This window comes from Ambystoma mexicanum, chromosome 7p (assembly GCF_040938575.1).
Source record: "Ambystoma mexicanum isolate Mex_15411 chromosome 7p, UKY_AmexF1_1, whole genome shotgun sequence".
Lineage (NCBI taxonomy): Eukaryota > Metazoa > Chordata > Amphibia > Caudata > Ambystomatidae > Ambystoma > Ambystoma mexicanum.
Window position 1 is genome coordinate 161320299 of NC_090939.1, and position 20638 is coordinate 161340936.

The 20638-nt window shown below is 44.3% G+C and overlaps 1 long non-coding RNA gene across 1 annotated transcript; it reads right to left on the bottom strand.

Moving 5' to 3' along the window:
• Positions 1–6939: 6939 nt before the first annotated feature.
• Positions 6940–15302, bottom strand: LOC138526522 (uncharacterized). The gene is made up of 2 exons (XR_011283605.1): positions 15244–15302; positions 6940–7794 (listed from the first exon to the last, which is right to left on the bottom strand). It is a non-coding gene; the product is annotated as an uncharacterized lncRNA (long non-coding RNA).
• Between the last annotated feature and the right edge of the window lie 5336 nt (positions 15303–20638).

Here is a 20638-nt window from a genome sequence, read left to right on the forward strand (position 1 = left end):
ATACAGTCGGCGGCTGAGGATAACAAGATCGTTCACCCTCTGCAAGCAGGGTTCCAAAGTAGTAAATCGACAAATCATCAGTGTTTCCATTGGCTCCTGCTTGTGCAATAATATACTGTCTTGATGAAGGCTAAATTGTATGTTGTATATGTTGACCTTAAGATGGCGTTCGATGCGGTGCCAAGGCTTCTGCTTTGGCAGGTCCTTAATAAGGAAAATGCAGCTTATAGCTATTGCTCACTGTTCTTAGAGAGGCACCAGTTTCACCTCACTGATGATGCCCAACAAGGCTGAAACACGTGTATGGGGTTACTGATGGTACTCTTGTTCAGAGGAGAATTGCCTAGTATTTCGGCGCTGGACTGCCCCTGGGCAGGACAAAGGCTGATATGCAGGGACATTTCTTCTCTGTGAAAGGGACAGTGAGCTAAAGACTTGGTCGAGTCTCTCCCAGGGGTTATTCACCCAAGAACAGGTCATTGGGCTGTGTTCGTGCTGGTAGAGAGATTCCCAGACCCCCCCTTTGTTTTGCATTAATTAACTTTGGGTTTCACCCTAAGTTAACAGGGCGATCCAGACGTGGACCCCTTGCTCACTGTTCTTAGAGAGGCACCAGTTTCACCTCACTGATGATGCCCAACAAGGCTGAAACACGTGTATGGGGTTACTGATGGTACTCTTGTTCAGAGGAGAATTGCCTAGTATTTCGGCGCTGGACTGCCCCTGGGCAGGACAAAGGCTGATATGCAGGGACATTTCTTCTCTGTGAAAGGGACAGTGAGCTAAAGACTTGGTCGAGTCTCTCCCAGGGGTTATTCACCCAAGAACAGGTCATTGGGCTGTGTTCGTGCTGGTAGAGAGATTCCCAGACCCCCCCTTTGTTTTGTATAACTATTGTGCGTTCCCTGTACTCATCAAACAAGGCAATGGTGCGATATCGGCTGGGGGTGAGATTACAGAACCATTTAGTGTCTCTAAGGGGCTGAGGCAGGGCTGTGTCCTGGCCCCACTTTTGTTCCGTATCTATCTGGAAGAGAAGATATCAGCCCTGATGACTGGATGGTTGGATCTGCCTAAAATGGGCAAGTACAAATATCCTGCATTGTTTTTTGCAGACAACGCTGTCCTTTTGTCAACCTCTGCCCAGAAGAAGTGGAAAGATCTAAGACGGTTATTAAATGTTGCTAAAACTAAACCTATGGTCTTTAAGCCTACATTTGCAAAACAGCAAATTTTAAAAGTCTGGGTAAGGGAAAGTGGGTTGGAGCTGGTCTCCCTGTGTGATTACGTAAGGGTTCAGATTCCAAGAGACTGGTCAATGGACTGCCCAACTTAACAAATCCTCTGTCACACTAGAAATGTATAGTGGTCCGTGAAGGCTTTCTTCAATAGGCACGGAAGGGGTGCTATTTCCCCGCCCTTCAGCTACATAAAAAACAAGCATGTACCTCTTCATTGTTTGGAGCTGAGATATGGGGTTTCTCATGTACAAAAGCAAATCACTAAGGTCGAAAACAACTTCCTGAAAAAGCATCTTATGTACCGCGAGTACCTTATCCCCGCTGGAGACTGGAATTCCCCCTATTGCTAATGAGGCGCCCTTCACCATGTTGAGAGCCTGGTGGGGAGGTTGAGTCTCCCTTGGGTGAAGCACGTTAAGGATACTCTTTCTGTGCTTAATGAATCTGCACTGTGGAGAAATCCTGATAGTGTTGAAAGAACTGCTATTGGTAGAGTAAAGTGGGCCATGGTTTGCTATACGAGGACAGAGATGGTGGGGGGCAGTTGTACATTGACATTGGGACCGGGTTATGTGTCTATTAATGGAGATTTTGGATATGAAGTCTTCCTTGATAAAGTCACCACCCGCCCTCTTTGCATGAGCCCCTATATTTGGGCTTTGGGTTGGGTAGAATGAGGGTTGCCTCATTTACAAAATCATGGCATCCGGGAGGCTCAGGTATTTACCCAATATATCACTTGGTGGAGGAAACCATGGCCCACTTTATGATTTTATGCCCCACCCCAAATGCTCTGAGATTCCAATAACTAAAGCCCCTTTTAAGAGTAACAGGGATATACACTATTGCTGAAGCACTGCACTTTTGTAAAAACTCCACCAACCTGCCCACTGTGCTAGCTGTGGCAAAGTATATCCATCAGGGATGGCTTGTAAGAGCACATTTGATAACATGCCATGCAAGCTGATATGGGTTGCTGACGATGAACAACTTTGCTATACGTTTTCTGTTTCATTGTATGAGATATAGATGTGTCTAAAAATGGAAGCTATGAAACTGCTACAACAAATGATTGGACATAGGGGCTGCACGTTATCTCTCCCCTTGGGTGTCTGGAATTAATTTAATAGCCTTAAAATGGAAGCTTTAACAGTGTTACTTGATGATCTAGTATGGGGGCTGCAAGTTATCTCCCACCCTGGGTGTCTGGAATTAATTTAATAGCCTTAAAATGGAAGCTTTAACATTGTTACTTGATGATCTAGTATGGGGGCTGCAAGTTATTGCCCACCATGGGTGTCTGGAATTAATTGAATAGCCTTATATTGGAAGCTGTAACAGTGTTACTTGATGATCTAGTATGGGGGCTGCAAGTTATCTCCCACCTTGGGTGTCTGGAATTAATTGAATAGCCTTACAATGGAAGCTGTAACATTATTACTTGATGATCTAGAATGGGGGCTGCAAGTTATCTCCCCCATTGGGTGTCTGGAATTAATTGTATAATCATCCCCCAAGCTATTTTATATCTGGTTTTTACAAATGTATTTTATCTGTTAGTCATATTATCCTTCTTTTCTATGTACCAATGAAGAATGTCTATGTATTGCATGTATGTATTTGACTGCATGGCTGACGCCGAATAATGTATGATGCTGATGATGAGGCCCAGCAAGGCCCCACCCAGCATGTCTGAGGAGGCTTGTGTGCCTGTGCAGAACGTGTGGCCTAGCAGCTTTGGCTGGACTGCTGCTTTGGGAATGGCTGATTGTGCAGGAGGATGTGACTGTTCTCTGAGGCTCTGATGAGAGTTTGGATAACTCTAGTATAGAAGCAACATATGACTAGAGTAGACACCAGGATCTAAGAGGTGCCCACTCACCATACTCTATGTAGAGTTGAATACATTGCCCACCGTTTGATCATAACAGATGCAATTTTGGATTGAATCTATTGTTCACTCTCAGCAGTCCTGTGCTGAGGAGTTCCAGCCAGGAATACAGTTGGCATGTCAGGCTGCTGGAAGTTGTTTTGTCCAAATGCTAGGATACTGTATTTACTTGGTATGTGCACTTATTTGGTCGAGCAGGCTGAAGCTTGGATCAGAAGGGCTGCACAAAGAACCAACATGCAACAGACGCCCATTTCTTGGAACCTTTAACAGAGTTGCAGCAAATATTTGCCCATTGACAGGGCACTTATTGTGGTTTAAGTTGCGACTACATGAAAATAAGACACATGATAACGTATCGCCATACATAAACGAGCTACGGACGTAGACATCAAGTCAGCAATTACAGGTTTACATATTTACAGGCTGGCAACTCTGGGAATTTCAGTAAGGGCATTGGCTACCCACATTTTCCTTCAGCCTGTGGTCATGCATTTTGGTCTTAAATGCTTGCAATGGCCCCTTTGATTTTGTACAGAAGAGCATGCCAGAATGGATGGGCCAGTAAAGAAAAGAGCAGAGATGAAAGGAGGATAGCTCAGGGGCAACGCGCTCGCCTTGGAAGCAACATGACATGGAGCAACACAGGTCCGAACCCAGGGTCCGCGCTTAGAAACCTCTGGGTATCAAGAGCGTTATAAATAACCTATCATATCAAGTTATTGTAGGGTGGTCATGGGACAGGGATGATGAACTTTGGAGAGCGGCTCAGGAGAGTAGAGGGAGGTGGATTCAGCTATGCTCTGGGGGACTAAGCTCTGGATAGATATAAAACCAATGAGCAGAGCTTGCATAGGGAGCATGTCTGCATGGAGAGCCACCCAAATGTGGTGATGGGGGAAGATCTTGGCAGTTTATTGAGGATGTTTATGGGCAGTTTATTGAGGATGTTTGTGGTAATGTTAAACATTTTCTTGAAGGAATCAAAACATTAGAGAGGAAGGCCAATGAGTAGTACAGAGAAAGAAGGACATTCTATTGAGAACAAGGGTGGAGATAAGGGCTTTGGCAGGTGGGTTCCTCATATTTAGAAGGATGACCTGGCTACAGCGCCGGTGGCAGCGATGAAGTGATGCATTTTAAGTTTGCTCTCAAAGGTTCACAAAATTGCAAACTTTGAGTGATGGTGTGAGGAGATCTGAGCAAAGAAAGGAGCAAGGGAGATACAGAGTGGGTTGTATTTGGAGGCCAGGAGAAAGAGAACTCCATTCTTTCACGAGTCTAGCATTGGACAATGCGGTGCCATCCAGTGTTGTTTGGCACTGAGGCAGTTGGTGATGCACTCAGAGATTTCAGGGGTGTAGGAGGAAAATGAGCAGAAGACTGCAAAGAGGTTGTATGACAAACCAAATGGATGAGATAAGTTTGCCAAGGGAAGAGGTGTACAAATCAAAGAGGAACGGGCCCAGGAATGATCCTTGTGGGATGCACACCAGGGGAGGGATGCTGCAGAAGGTGCTGGATCCTTGAGGGATACACACCAGGGGAGAGGTGCTGCAGAAGGTGCTGGATCCTTGTGGGGTGTACACCAGGGGAGAGATGCTGCAGAAGGTGCTGGATCCTTGAGGGTTGCACACCAGGGGAGGGATGCTGCAGAAGGTGGATGCACACCAGGGGAGGGATGCTGCAGAAGGTGCTGGATCCTTGAGGGATGCACACCAGGGGAGAGATGCTGCAGAAGGTGCTGGATCCTTGAGGGTTGCACACCAGGGGAGGGATGCTGCAGAAGGTGGATGCACACCAGGGGAGGGATGCTGCAGAAGGTGCTGGATCCTTGTGGGATGCACACCAGGGGAGGGATGCTGCTGAAGGTGCTGGATCCTTGAGGGATGCACACCAGTGGAGGGATGCTGCAGAAGGTGCTGGATCCTTGAGGGATGCACACCAGGGGAGAGATGCTGCAGAAGGTGCTGGATCCTTGTGGGATGCACATCAGGGGAGGGATGCTGCAGAAAGTGGATGCACACCAGGGGAGGGATGCTGCAGAAGGGACTGGATCCTTGTGCGATGCACACCAGGGGAGGGATGCTGCAGAAGGGACTGGATCCTTGAGGGATGCACACCAGGGGAGGGATGCTTCAGAAGGGACTGGATCCTTATGGGATGCACACCAGGGGAGGAATGCTGCAGAAGGTGCTGGATCCTTGAGGGATGCACACCATGGGAGGGATGCTGCAGAAGGTGGATGCACACCAGGGGAGTGATGCTGCAGAAGGTGCTGGATCCTTGAGGGATGTACACCAGGGGAGGGATGCTGCAGAAGGTGGATGCACACCAGGGGAGGGATGCTTCAGAAGGTGCTGGATCCTTGAGGGATGCACACCAGGGGAGGCATGCTGCAGAAGGTGGTTGCACACCAGGGGAGTGATGCTGCAGAAGGTGCTGGATCCTTGAGGGATGCACACCAGGGGAGGGATGCTGCAGAAGGTGGATGCACACTAGGGGAGGGATGCTGCAGAAGATGGATGCACACCAGGGGAGGGATGCTGCAGAAGGGACTAGATCATTGTGCGATGCACACCGGGGGGAGGGATGCTGCAGAAGGTGGATGCACACCAGGGGAGTGATGCTGCAGAAGGTGCTGGATCCTTGAGGGATGCACACCAGGGGAGGGATGCTGCAGAAGGTGGATGCACACCAGAGGAGTGATGCTGCAGAAGGTGCTGGATCCTTGTGTGATGCACACCGGGGGAGGGATGCTGCAGAAGGTGGATGCACACCAGGGGAGGGATGCTGCAGAAGGTGCTGGATCCTTGGTAACAGTCTGCTCCACCCCCCTGTGGTGGCCTTTGTCTAAAGAGTCATAGTGCACTACAACACCGGCCATCATGTATCAGTCGCCACTGATGATATCACTGTGATTAGAAAACGATGGATAAAGGTACAGGGAGAAGGTCGAGAGACAGGATGGAGTGAAGCGGGTGAGACAGTTTGAAATGGTGGCGTAATTAATTTATAAGTAAGTGAGTTCTGGACAGATTAGCCTTTAGTGATCTACTGAAAGATAACACATAAAGGGCGGAGGATAGTTTCCGGGTGAGAGTTCCTTCCCAGCTCGGCCCAGCATTCTTGGACGGCTTTTTTGTACAGCAGGTATAGGTTTTAATAGTCTGTAACTGTTAGAAGCATTCTGGCCTTTACAGATTGCAGTTGTCTGTTTATCCACTTACCGGTTAATCGTCTGGTTAAATTGTGTTCTGCAACAGTCCAGAAAAGCATATAACTTGCTGCAGTTGTATTAGGTCTAGTGAATTCGTATGAGATCAAAATGACCACTGCACACAATAGGAAGGCCAATCGCTTACCTATCATACATTGGGTGAAGTGTGAGTTGGATCCAGAGAAAGGTTGTGAGTGGGACGGAGATGTACCAAGCTACTGAAATTGTGCTACTTACAGTGATTTGGATTGGAGAAAGAACCAGCACTCCAGAGCAATAAATGTCCCTTCGGTGGAATGAGTGATGACCAATGTACATTGAAGAGACACGTTGAAGACCTGCTTACAGTTTGGTAGATGTTGGTATTGTCCATTTATTTTGACATGTACATCTTCTCATGCATTACAATCGTGTACACTCGTGTTGAAGTGTTTGTCTATTTAAATGGAAAATAGGCCTAGGTAATGAAAACTGTAAGAGTAGGATCTTCCTTGTGATCTACTGAATCTGGAACCCATTAACATCAGCAGTCCTCATACCCGAAGCAACCAGGAAATGAATGGACTGCTTTCCTCAATACAGTAGGATAATTTTACATGGGGAGTAATTTAATGCCATCATTTATGAAAAAGAATTGCAATAACATAGAAGCAAGTAATCACTATTGAGAAAGAGATGCAGGATCTCTGGAAGTGTTCAATATTTTATTGCAATTTAACAATGTCAAGTTATTCATGGCTTCATGTCTGTGTCCTGCTTTTTTTACCAACCAAGTTCAAACCTTAACACTTCATGCTTTGGTGCTCACCGAAAAGTTAGTTTCCTTCAGCCACTTGCCTTAGCTTGGAATTCAGCTACCAAAGGCGGCGAAGCACTAATGGAAGCACTGCCATTTGTTCAACCATACCAAAGAGGTGAGCACTCAACAGAGGACAAGTTTGATTGAAACACGGAGGTCCATGAATACAACTGATTTAATTAATAGCAAATTGCATATAGTGAAATCTTTTTTCAAGAAATATAGAAGTGCTTCAATAACCAAAAATACTATTTTGTTAATGTGTCATTCAACAAAGTCTTGTCTTTAACAAAGGATGCATGCAATCAGAAGCGGAATCAAGACATTTAAGCTATAATAGTTTAGCAGGACCACAATCAAACGCATACACCTCTCCATCTTTAGTGTCATTCCGCTATCAGTCCTAGAAATGCAATATATCATCATACATGATTTTGAAAACAAAATTAATCAACATCTCAGGTCCAACAAACATTATTGCTCTTAAATGATGTGTAATCTAGCAAACACAGCAGACAATATGCAAGTTATGAAGAATTCTCTCTGGCTCTCGGCTTGAAAAATAATCTTGCTGGTCATATAAGACGAGGAAAAGATGTTATCAGCTTTCCAAGGAATATATCTTTGATAAGAAGTCATGAGCCTAGGGAAATGAATGAGAACATATTAGAGGAAACGTGGACATTCAACACTGAAAAATAAACAGACATGTTGACAATGTTAATAAGATTTCATGAACTCGGGCCTGTATTGGCCTTTTTCTTTGGACACACTAATAATTACCACTTTTATTGGGTCGCGTGAGAATCCATTATACGGTTGCATGGCTTAATCCCAGGGCCCCTCATGTTAAACCTCGATCTTATTTGGCCGACAAGATTCTGACTTCTGCTGGGTCACACTGCATAAGAGTCATGAACAATGCGACAGGACTTTGCCAAGGTTCAGACATTTGTCTACTTTGAATACCTCTCCCCTGTTGGAATACATTTTCCATGTCTCTTCGCCAAGACTCTAATGTATGCTTTTTCAAACAGGGTCCAGGACTTCGCTTTGGACCCAGGTAACCTCTTTCTGATGTATGCTACTGTTGGTATCTGAGTGATTCTTACTTTGTATTTTTACTGCTGCAAATATGGGAAATGGCAAGGTTACAGTTTACTTACGTTCATTCACAAGAGGAAGCACAATCAATCAATCTTTCTTGGACATTTTCTCGAATGTGTTAGAGCCATTGGTTGACTGAAACATGCCGCACAAAACACGAACATCCCTTGGAAAAGCTCCATCTGATGCAAAGCGAAAATCAATATCAAGAGCATCCGAAACACAACAATAAACAGCAACACAACTTGCTGACCAGAGGACAAGAAGACATTTCTCCAGGACAAATGAGATGCCAGAGCAAACTGAAGCAAGTCTTGCTGACAAGAGGACAAGAGCAACATTCTCAGGGCACAAGAGACACCAGAGGAAACTGAAGCAAGACTTGCTGACAAGAGGACAAGACCAACATTCTCAGGGCACAAGAGACACCAGAGGAAACTGAAGCAAGACTTGCTGACAAGAGGACAAGAGCAACATCCTCCAGGGCACATGAGACAACACTTGCTCAGGACATGGACAACGCCTGGTACCCAAGCTACTATGTATATAAGAACCATAATCTACCCTGCATCTCCAACATGTGGGTACAGCAACTCCCGTCATTTTAGAGACCATCATAGGCATGTTGCATGCCCACATTACACATTTATACTGTATCCAACAGAATCTTACGTTCCTAGAGACCTCCTTCAAGTGTCTAAGTATCCTTACCCTTTCCTCCTCTGTAAACTGTGTATTTGCATCTGTATTCTGCACCTGTCTACTTCTAGGTAATATCCCATTATTCTTCCTTGGAATAGCCCCATAAAGCTCAGAGACTTTCCTCCTCCTTTCGCTAACCCCATCAAGGTTTGATTCACCGGATGCAGTTCCATTCACTCCGGAACGCCGACCAGAGCCTCCTGAAAGCTGCCATCAATTTGGTATATTCCCAAAAATGTATCTGCATCGTTGGATTTAACAATTTAAATATTTCATTGGTCATTCCCCTAAGTTTACCGCTGGGAGAGTCTGCTGTACGCCCTCAGTATTGGCACACCACATACAACTACTACTCAACCGCATCACAGGTAAGTACGACAACTTGTGTGAGGGAGTCCTCATCGCATGCCGCTAAACAGTTAACAAACTGGACACTGGAGCTGACAGAGTTTTCAAATCCCTCCCAGCGGCTCCCACTAATTTGAACAACTGCAAGGGAAAAAACAATCCTTCCATTTACTTCATAACCACATCTACGAGGGGCACTTGAAACCAAGCTAACATATGTTGCAGGATCGCCACCCAATAATAGACCCTATAATCTGGCACACCCATGCACCCCTTGTCAAAAGGCCGCTATAATGAAGACAATGCCACCCTTGGGGCCTCATTCCTCCAAAGGAGCTTTCTTAATACAAAGGTTTCCCCAAAAATTCAGCAGATATCACCATGGGCAAAGATTTAAAAAAGTACAGTCATTTCATCAAGGTGAACATATTTGACAGACTGGCTTGTCCCATCACAGACAACAGAAATGTTGCCCAGAAATCTGTAGATTAATCAAATTGTAGCAACGCTTCCTTCACATTCCGCCGATATACCAATCGCAGATCCTGACTCACTTGTGCGCCCAGCTATTGGAACCCCTGCATGGCAATGACCATGTGCAATCCTCCTAAATCAGGCCTCAACATGCCTGGCCTAACATATATCACCGATTTAGATCTGTTTACCACCAGGCTTGATGACTGTCCAAATTCCTCCACTGTTTCCAACATCAACCCCAGTGCCCGCTCAGGGTCTGTCGTGTACAGCAATATCTCATCTACATACAGAAAGATGCAGTGAGAAACTTCACCTTCCTTGATCCCCCAATCATTCTACCTACCCCTAATCACCCTCGCCAGAGATTCTATCACCTGCTCAAATAGCAATGGCGATAGTGGATATCCCTGCCTAGTGCTCCTACTCACTTCTCATGCCTGTGACAGTGTCCTGTTAACTCTTACCCTAGAGGTGGGACCACTATACAGTAATTAACTCACCCTAAAAAACTGATTTTCCAGCCCCACATTTGCTAGGACAACCCACATGAATTCCCAGTCAACTGCATCAAACGCTTATGAGTCCACGCTGGCGATCTCCAATTGTCCCCCCTCCTGGGTACATTTATCCAAAACCAAGAACAGTTTTCTTAGATTGATGGTTCTATCAGGTATGAAACTGCCTGATCTTCATGGACCAACGTGGTCATGACACTCATCAGCCTATGTGCTAGTAGCTTGCTAAGAATGTTCATGTCAACATTAATCAATGACAAAGGTCGGTACAAGACGCATTCCTGCACCGCCTTTCCTGGTTTGGGCAACAGGACCACCAACATCTCCATCCCGGAGCTCAGAAACGTCCCACTAGCAAGCGCTTCCTGAAAAACATCCAGCAACCTAAGAGCCAGCAGCTGTTTATAAGTGCAATAGAGTTCCACTGTCCATCCATCAACTCCCGGTGAATGCTTATGAGTTCTGTACACCCTAAACCTAAGTGCCATGCACACCCCCCTAATGTTGACCTTCAGTGCCTCACATTTTGTAGATATGGAACTTGCTGACCCCCAATGAGATACAAAATAACGTGACAATTCCGACCCCAGCTCCTGCCAAAAAAAGGAACATCCTTAAGCATCTTGTTATTGAATCTCCACATCAGGATTGGGGTGTGCCTCAGAGGCATATGGAGAGCCACACAAAGAGACGCACAGTCCGATAACATCCTATTGAAATATTCCATTGACCCCAACCGTTAGATATGTTTCTCCCCAGTGAAAATAAAATATATCCTTGAATGAGAGCCGTGTACCCCAGAGTAACAAGAATAACCCACCTCACACCACCCCTTCACTAACCCCAATTCTTATATTTTTTTTTTAATAAAACATTTTATTGTTTTTTAGTGACATACAACAAACAGCCCCCCACAATGGGGTAAACCCAACTACCTTTACCCGCCCGCCAATAGTTCCCCGCATGATTCCTGTTTATGGGCCTCCAGACACTTTCTAAACATGCCTCGACGCATCGCTCCTGTCATGACACACAGTTTGGTACACTAGCAAGTCCCTGGGCTGCATTCCAATTTGCCGTTATGGATTATTTCAATGCGCATCCTCCCAGTTCTGCCATATTCTCTGGGCTTTTTCTGGGCCCCCTCTGGCAGTGTAAACCCTTTTTTCCATTGCGATGCAGATGTCGACATCTGTGAGCCATTGTTCTTGATTCACTCTCAGGAGCATCTTTGCAGATTTCCCCAGCATATGGCAGCCCCAACCTCAAAATATCCAAATGTCCATTCAATAAGCAGTTAAAACACCCTGTCCATAGCATCCGTCTATTTCAATATTTTGCAATTACTCCCGCCATCTTATCAAAGAAGACTGTGTGATCCGCATTTGGTGCATATATCCCCAATATCAACGCCTGCTTGTTCAATAGCTTACCTATCACACCTATGTATTGACCCTCCTCATCTTCCAATACCAAATTAAGCTTGAACAACATGGTACCCCTTACCCAGATTAGCAGCCCCCTCATATACATCGCAAGCCCCGATTCTATGATCCGCCCCTTCCAGCGCCTAGCCAAACTCTGCACCGCATCCCTTTGTAGGGGCCTTTCCTGGAGAATGCCAATTGTGACACCATGCCTAATCAAGTGAGAATGTATTTTGCTCCTTTTAACCACCTCATTCATTCCTCGAACAATCCAATGTATGATTTTCAGGTCGCTATCCATTACCATTGGTCGCCCACAGAGAAATTGTATCCCCAGCACATTTCAACACCTGCCTCCCCTTTAAACTATATCTAGACCCCAACATGTGCCCCATCCAACAAATCCCCCCACCCTGGCACCCATCCTGAGCACATACAATAAACCCACGCCCTCTTCACTTCAATGTAAACCCACTCACTATTCCGCTCTGTCCTACCCTATAATAGGGCCAGACACAACAGCAGTTTAGCAGACCCTATGGACCTCTAACAGATTTTCATGGGGGATGGTTGTCATGCACAAGGGTAAGGCGCTAAGTTCTATAAGGCTGTTTGCTGGGGGGTGACATCTCATGCCAAAACTCAAAATGCCTCTGGCCGCACTTAACTCCCTGAAGTAAATCCTAAAAGAGTCAAAATCATTTCCCCCCGTTGGCTAGTTATTATACTACTCGTAATGTGGTCCCGGGTTGCAAATAGGCAGCCCTTACTGCCAGAATCCAGTGTTTGCATTCATTTAAAAGATCTTCCCTAGGTTTGTAAGTGTTTGGTGCCAATGTGGGGACCTTGTGAAGATATATTGACCCCCCTATATGGCCCACTGCTGCATTACTGGTTTTGGCAATGGAAGCAGATGGGGCACAGCCTAGCCTACATAATACCTTATCGGCTATCGCTTCTGCACCCTCTACCTTCTAGCTAGCCATTTGCAGAAGTGGAAGAGGGGCGGGCTGTTGCAGTTTCTGGACTGAAACCGTGGCCACTTGATGTAATTGTCGGTGAAGTTCCCTTGCCACCCGAGGCACTTACGGATTTAGCACTTGCTATGATTGTGCTAGCATGCCCCCTCCCACTCTGTGCGGCTCTAGGTTTGTTAAATATGGTTGAGGGAGGGTTGGGTGCAGCTGTCATTGGAGTATTTAAGGCCCTTTTTCCCACCTCTGGACTTTTTGGTAATCCCTGTTGTCCAACCCTACCCATTTGCTTCAAGTAAAGATAGGACTAGATTCTTTATAGTCAACAGCTCGCATTTACACTCCTTGGCTGCAAAGCCCCCATTGTCCAAATGATCTGCGGTACACTTAGCAGCTTGCTCGATACAGATTGGGGCATGGGGTGGGATCCTGCCCTTCCGGGACACCTCGGATGCCTCTGTTAGTGTGGCCTGTGTCCACTCAATCACATTTCCCCTATGTTCTCCATCCAATGGCACCTCATCAAGATTGCCCTGTTGCTGGGAAATATGCTTAATGGGCAAATGAGTCTTTTCGCTATTGACCATGTTTGGAGAAATGGGGCAGGTCATATTTGGTATAGACACGTTCCCCTCCCCCAATTAGTGTGACGGTCCCAGTGGCGACTGTGGAAAGGTGGTCATCCGACTAAGGGTGCTCCGGGGCAGCGGAGGTCACAGTAGTGGCCTCCCTTGTGTCACTTGTAATGTCATTAGAGCTCCATGTGGCAATACGGAAATATTGTCCTGTGGTAGTCGGGAGCATACTGCAGTGGGGCTCCCTGGTGGTTAATTGGTTAATGGTGCACTTAGTCCTGTCATCAGAAGCTGCCCGGGGCTCGGGCTACAGACAGCATCTGTGCCTTTTTTGGGTGGGCATGGGACCTTGTCGGCTTTAATGTTGGGCTTGGTGACTAGTGCAGTGTTTTTGCCCCACCCAGGGGTCCAGGCTTGTGGGGGCATTGAATGAGCCGAGAAACTGATGGATTTTGCTAATCAGGTTATAGGCCTTCCTCAAAGGTCTCACAGGGCTGCTTGGTTTGTTTTTGCCAGCACTCAGCAGAAGTGGTAGAGGCAGGGCTGGAGGAATGTTTATTTTTACTGTGAGAAATTTCTGCATACACGCAGCTGCAGGTAGTGCGGGTGTTACAGGTTTCATGGGAGATAACATGGCGAATAGGCAAAAGTGCACACCTTCTCACGTCCGCAAATGCAGTTGTCCCTATTGGCTTTTCCTACCGCTGGGGCTCGTCGAAGACCTCTTGCAGCCACTTCAGAGTAAATGCTTCCTACTGCTTCCATGGAATTGTGCAGTTGCAGGTGGCTGCTTTTCACCCCTTGGGCACAGAACAGCCTGTGGAAGAGGAACACCTGTGCCCTTCTTCACTCTGGCAGGCCCAGTCCTGTAGGGAAATATGCAGGGGGTGTGGCCTGGTTCAGCAGCGATGGCAATCCTGGTATGGATGGCAAAAACTGTGCAGTTACTTTAAAATGTAGCCCATGCGCACACGTTTGTTCTGAGAAAAGAGACACATGACATCTTTCTCAGTTTTCCAATGCAATTTGATATTTTTTTAATGTTGTTTTTCAGAAACCAATGCCCTATTTGATAACACGTGTTTCGACGGTATCTCCGTCTTTCTCAAATCAGGGCTTGTTGTTTAACCGTTTCACAAAGTCATAAAGAAGTATCATTTGCATTTCATGTTATATACAATTGTAACGTGCATTTTTAAATATAAAGTATTTATATGCAGCCATAGTGTATGTTTTTGTAATTATTAAACATTCATTACAAAAAATCCCCGTTTAAAAGAATGGCCGTTGACGGAGGGGTGAAGGGTATGAGTGTTTAGATGATAGAAGGAACAACAAAAGAAAAAGGAATAAAGAAGAAAATATAGAAAAATATATACAATAGTTTGCAAGCCTTGACATTGTAAGCAAATATCACAGTAGCTCATCTCTTATTTCTTTGCATTTGTTTTGCCATCTTTAGAAAAAAGTGGCTCGTATGGTATTGAGGTTATGAAGCTTACCCAATAATGCTTGTCTACGTTTATACCTCAGTCTTTTGTGTCAAGTCGCGGGTTGAATCCCAGGCTAATTAAAAAGATATACATGTAATGAATATTTGGTCTGTGGTGAAATTTTGGTTTAAAAGTTTTTTTGCTGTGTGGTTTACATGTAACAGTCCCCCGTTTCTTTATTTATATATGCAAAACATCTGCTTAATTCTTGAAGGTTTCCCCGTATAGTCAAGTGTCTTAATACGTCTTGTGGCGCTGTTAATGCCCTTTTCCTGTCTTGTAGTCCTTTCACGTTGCCCCTTAATTTCAAAAAGTGACTTGAAAAGCATGCCGGCATTACGAGTGCACTGGACCGCTTCAATAATGCTTAATCTGTATCCATGTTGGCATCATTGTGAATGCGCGAGCAAATCACGTGTAGGCTTGTGTGTTTAGAGCAGAGTTGTGTCTTGAGATCCCCACATGCCCGTTTACCTTCTGTTTCCGTTATCGTACGAATATGTCCTCCTATGCTTCCCAACCCTGGCGAGTTCTGATCTGTAAATACAGAGTGTTGCTAGGCAACTTAGTCCTACCTCCTGTTTTACTGACGGCAGCCATGATTTGGGCTTATTCTCAGGTTATGTAAAGAAACTGTGTAAATCAGTAAGCTGTGTCTTTTGGATTCGATTCTCATTGCTTTGTTTTCTTTAAGTATATGCTTTTTAATGTAAATAAATACAAATAAATACAACGTGCGTCATGCTGCCTGTTGTGTTCGAGTTAACCTTTTGTTTCTACTGTGGTGGCCATGTTGTAAGCAGCATGTTATTATACTTTTTGCATGGTGCTAATCTCATGTTTCTTTAATTAACAATACTAAATTTAATGTGTACTATATCCTGCTTTTGGAAATAATTATGCTGAAATTCACGTTATTGAAACGTCTTTCCCGATATTTTTTTTCCTCCCCTCTTCTTATTTTTCATTAAAAAGGGACGGAGCAAGTGGGGTGCCAATTAACGCTTTGTTGGGACAGTCTTTTTGTGAAGAGTGCCGTTAGTTTTCTGACAAGTCGTGTTGTGAGGAGTATCATTAGTTTCTGACAAGACGTGTTTGGTGTAAATCCCTTGTCACCTTATGTTTGATGAAATGTTCAAAATGTGTCATTTTGGTGTTTTGAACTGTGAAAGGTCATCTAACACCCAATACCATACATAGACACTTTTACATCATTATTGGTTTCCTATTACAAAAAAGAGGCCATTTCGTTGTCGGAGTTCAGGCCCCTCTCTACTGAGCGAAATTTGCATATCAGTTTTGCTTCTTCTTGTCTAAGCTTAATTTCTTGGTCTCCGCCTCTTGGGCCTAATACCACTCTCTTAAGACCAACAAACCTCAGCAGTCTTTTATCATTTAGCTGGTGGTGTCTTTGCCAATGTTGGGCCAGTGGGAAGTTTATGTTTTGGCTTCCAATGTTTGATAAATATTCTCTGATTCTTGTTCTCAATTGTCTGCTGGTGCTTCCTATGTAGATCTCTTGACATTGGCAAATTATGGCATAGACCACATATTTTGTTTTGCAGTTGATTTATTTTCTCTTTGTCTGTTGGGTCTAGTCTTTGAGTAGTTAGAGTGCTTTCCCTCTTAAGTTGTGTAGCTTGCTTTTGTGCTTTCGCTATGGTTTTCTTGCCGTATCCTCTTGCCCTGAATTGCCTTGTGAGTAATTTACATTCATTTTCAAATTTTTCTTTTTCAGAGCAGTTCCTACGGGCTTTAATAAATTCACCTTTTGGTATGTTCTTGATCACTTGCGTGATGGTGACAGCTGGTGGCTAGTAAAGTTGAATTTGCTTCTGTACTTTTTCTGTAGGTTTTCGTTTTAAGAGAGTTCCGTGATACATAGATATTGAGGTCTAAATAATTGATCTCGTTTGGACTTGAGTTGCCAGTGAATTATATCCTCATTGTGATCAGATTGGCTCTTTTTCTGAAATTCTCAAGGTCTTCTTCCTTCCCTAGTAGGGATGGCCTCCTAGGCCAAAAAGCAAATGCGGGACACCCGTGCCCTTCCTCCTTTTGAATGCGAAAGTATTGTTATTCCATATCACATCTTAACAACACGACACATCAATGAAATATGTACTTCAGAGATTCCTCAGCCTACGTGAACATCTGGATATGCGTAAAAACTATGTATGATAATTTTTCATAGTTATTAATATTAATAATTTATCAATGATTAAAAAACACAGGCAATTTAGAGTTGCATGATAGAGGAGATATCCCCAGGGGCATACTACACTTGTTCTTTAGTTTGTAGGTTCTGTAGCTGTGGATTTATATCAAAAATTGATTTTAAATGCATGAATAGTGTTGGTTCAATTAGCTCATAATATTCTTGCACCAGAATATTCCAACCTTAGGTTTCATTTCTTTGGATTGTGAAACCCTGATACTAGCATAATGAGTCATGTTAACAACTTTGAGAGGCCCTGTTCTCTATTTTCCATTACTGGACACATGGCCAGCTTTATTGCAATAACGGATGTAAAAGGTGACATAATAGGTGTGATAATGTGCTCTTTGAAGCCCAAACAGAGCTCTGACCATGTTGTCATTTCAGATCTGCATCCCTCAGGACATTGCATTTGAGCCTATTCTGGGAATTTAAAATGTATTTATTAGACATGCTTCCTTGAAATAGGCTCACAAGGTGGAGTGGGGGGCGCTCATTAACCCCGGGATCTTGAGGCAGATGGCCCTTTGTTCAGTGAACCCACTGTGTTTTCTTCATTAAAGGCAAATAAACCGTATTCACTCCAGTGGGCCTATCCAAATCGCCAGGTAAACATAAGCTTCCCCCACTGAAGCATTGGCCTGAATTGGAGTATCTTGTTGTCAAGTCAACAAGAGAAACAGCCAAACAAGCATTGGCTAAGCCGTCTCAAGACACCAAACGATTCTGTATGCATGAAAGGCCTATTCACTCATATTGCAGTGAAAGAAATGTAAGCCATTCTTATCAAATACTTTTCAATTACTTCACTACTTTGTGTTGAACATATGTTAAACAAAGATCATATTACAATTAAAATACTGCCAGTGGTACCCTGTGATGCTAGATTTTGAACACATACCAACATTTTGATTTGTAAAATTATGGTTGTTATGCATGTGATTCATGAATGGTAAAACTTGAATTAAATTATGTTAGTTCTTATGTGAACTTTGGCTTCCTGGGTATTCACTGTTTTTAAATGTTTTTGTATATAATACATGTTTGGAAGACACATTAGAATGTATATGCCCCCACTAAGTTTCTGATTCACTGCAATTGTAAATATATGCCAGATCTTGGTCCCTGCGAGACAGGTACTATACAGTTGATTTCAGCCCTTGACACTGTTGTGTATAGAATGTTATGGCTCCTCTGCAGTCAGGGCTAAAAGCCAGGTTCATCGCTCAAGTATGAACATCGGAGGTGAATACATAGTCTAGTGTTATCTTCAACATTAATGTTTTAGTGCTTTGAAAACTCTGCCTTTGTTGGGGGTTGTCTCTCAAGGAAGCAACTAACTACCTGCCTCCCAAAGGTACAATATGTTCATAGTAATGAAAGGACACATGATATCATAGGTTATTTATAATGTGCTTAATACCCAGAGGTTTATAAGTGCGGACCCGGGGATCAAACCTGTGGTGCTCCGTGGCGTCTTGCTTCCAAGGTGAGCACGTTGCCCTTGAGCTATCCTCCCAAGACAAACATACACCCATGTGAATGAAGGAAGACATTAGTATGTTGCCTCTTCACTTACATGGAGGTATGTTTCTTGTTGGGCGCTGTCCATTACATGATGTGACACCTATCTTCTTGCTTTATCGGCACAATAGATCTCCTTACACTTGAATGATATGCATTTCACACATCAATTTTTCAGTAGCGTGTGCTTTAGTTGAATACTGTTGTGTTTATTTTGTTTTCACTGATCCCCACTGCATCAGTACAATTTGATAGATTGTTTTCAGTTTTTAGGAACCACTTCTACTTGGCTGCAATCAATCAAACAGTATTATGATAAGGGAGTCAGAGGGGTTGCAATGACATATCTCTGTCTTGAACATGCTTAGGTTATTGTACACCGCACATTAGCCGAGGTGCTCACTGCACACATATGGTGACAGGACCAATACATGGAAGTCCCTGCAGAATCATCTCTGCAGAGTGTAGAATGGACTGGAACAGCCATGGAATAACCCCACTATGAGTTGCAGAATGATCTCTGCAGATTGTAGAATGGATGGGAACAGCCATGGAATAACCCCACTATGAGTTGCAGATCATCTCTGCAGAGTGTAGAACGGACGGGAACGGCCATGGAATAACCCCACTATGAGTTGCAGATCATCTCTGCAGAGTGTAGAACGGACGGGAACGGCCATGGAATAACCCCACTACAAGTTGCAGACTCATCTCTGCAGAGTGTAGAATGGACAGGAACGGACATGGAATAACCCAACTAGGAGTTGCAGATCATCTCTGCAGAGTGTACAATGGACAGGAATGGCCATGGAATAATCACACTATGAGTTGCAGATCATCTCTGCAGAGTGTAAAATGGACGGGGAAGGCCATGGCATGACCCCACTGCGAGTTGCAGAATCATCTCTGCCGAGTGCAGAATGGACAGGAGCAACCATGGCATAACCCCACTACGAGTTGTAGAATCATCTCTGCATAGTGTATGATGGACAGGAACGGCCATGGAATAACCCCACTATGAGTTGCAGATCATCTCTGCAGAGTGTAGAACGGACGGGAACGGCCATGGAATAACCCCACTACAAGTTGCAGACTCATCTCTGCAGAGTGTAGAATGGATGGGAACAGCCATGGAATAACCCCACTATGAGTTGCAGATCATCTCTGCAGAGTGTAGAACGGACGGGAACGGCCATGGAATAACCCCACTACAAGTTGCAGACTCATCTCTGCAGAGTGTAGAATGGACAGGAACGGACATGGAATAACCCAACTAGGAGTTGCAGATCATCTCTGCAGAGTGTACAATGGACAGGAATGGCCATGGAATAACCCCACTATGAGTTGCAAACTCATCTCTGCAGAGTGTAGAATGGACTGGAACGGCCATTGAATAACCCCACTACGGTGGCATAATGAAACCACCCCATTTCCATTAAAATGAGACCAAAAATATTTTGTAGATGGATTTGATAGAAGTCAGCCTGCGATATCCGTACAAAAACCTAAACATAATATTATATTTATATAGATATAAATAATCATAATAACAGGTTTTGCAGTCTGCCTATGACATTGCTACTCATCTCTTATAAGAAATTGACATTGGTCGTTACTGTAACATATGCTGTGACATCACCATGCCTGCTTAATTGACCCGGCACAAAACAGACTTCCAACTCCAACTGCAGCACGTGATTAAAGAAATGATTACAGTTTTGGATTCCTTTCTTCTAACAGAGCTTTCTTTGACGCCTAAAATCCATAATTTGATAAGGAACCGTTTATGGTGCTATGTATATGTTCTGCACATTGGAATATAGGACACGCGAGCAAGGATCTATTATGTTAATACCATTTGTGTAGCGCAACTATGACCCAGAGTTATCCTGGCGCTTGAGGGACCCAACCATCGAAACAGAAAACAGTCAATGGAAGTCATACGATCTTCTAACAAAAGAGAACGTTTTTAGAGTTTTTCTAAAAAGATGGTCTTCAGCAACACGGGGAGTGAGAGCGAAAGCGAGTTCCATGCATTGTACCGAACTGCATAAGATATGATTGCATTGCATTAGAAGCTGCATATTATACACATGGATTCTGCATTAATCATCGCTATCAGCAACT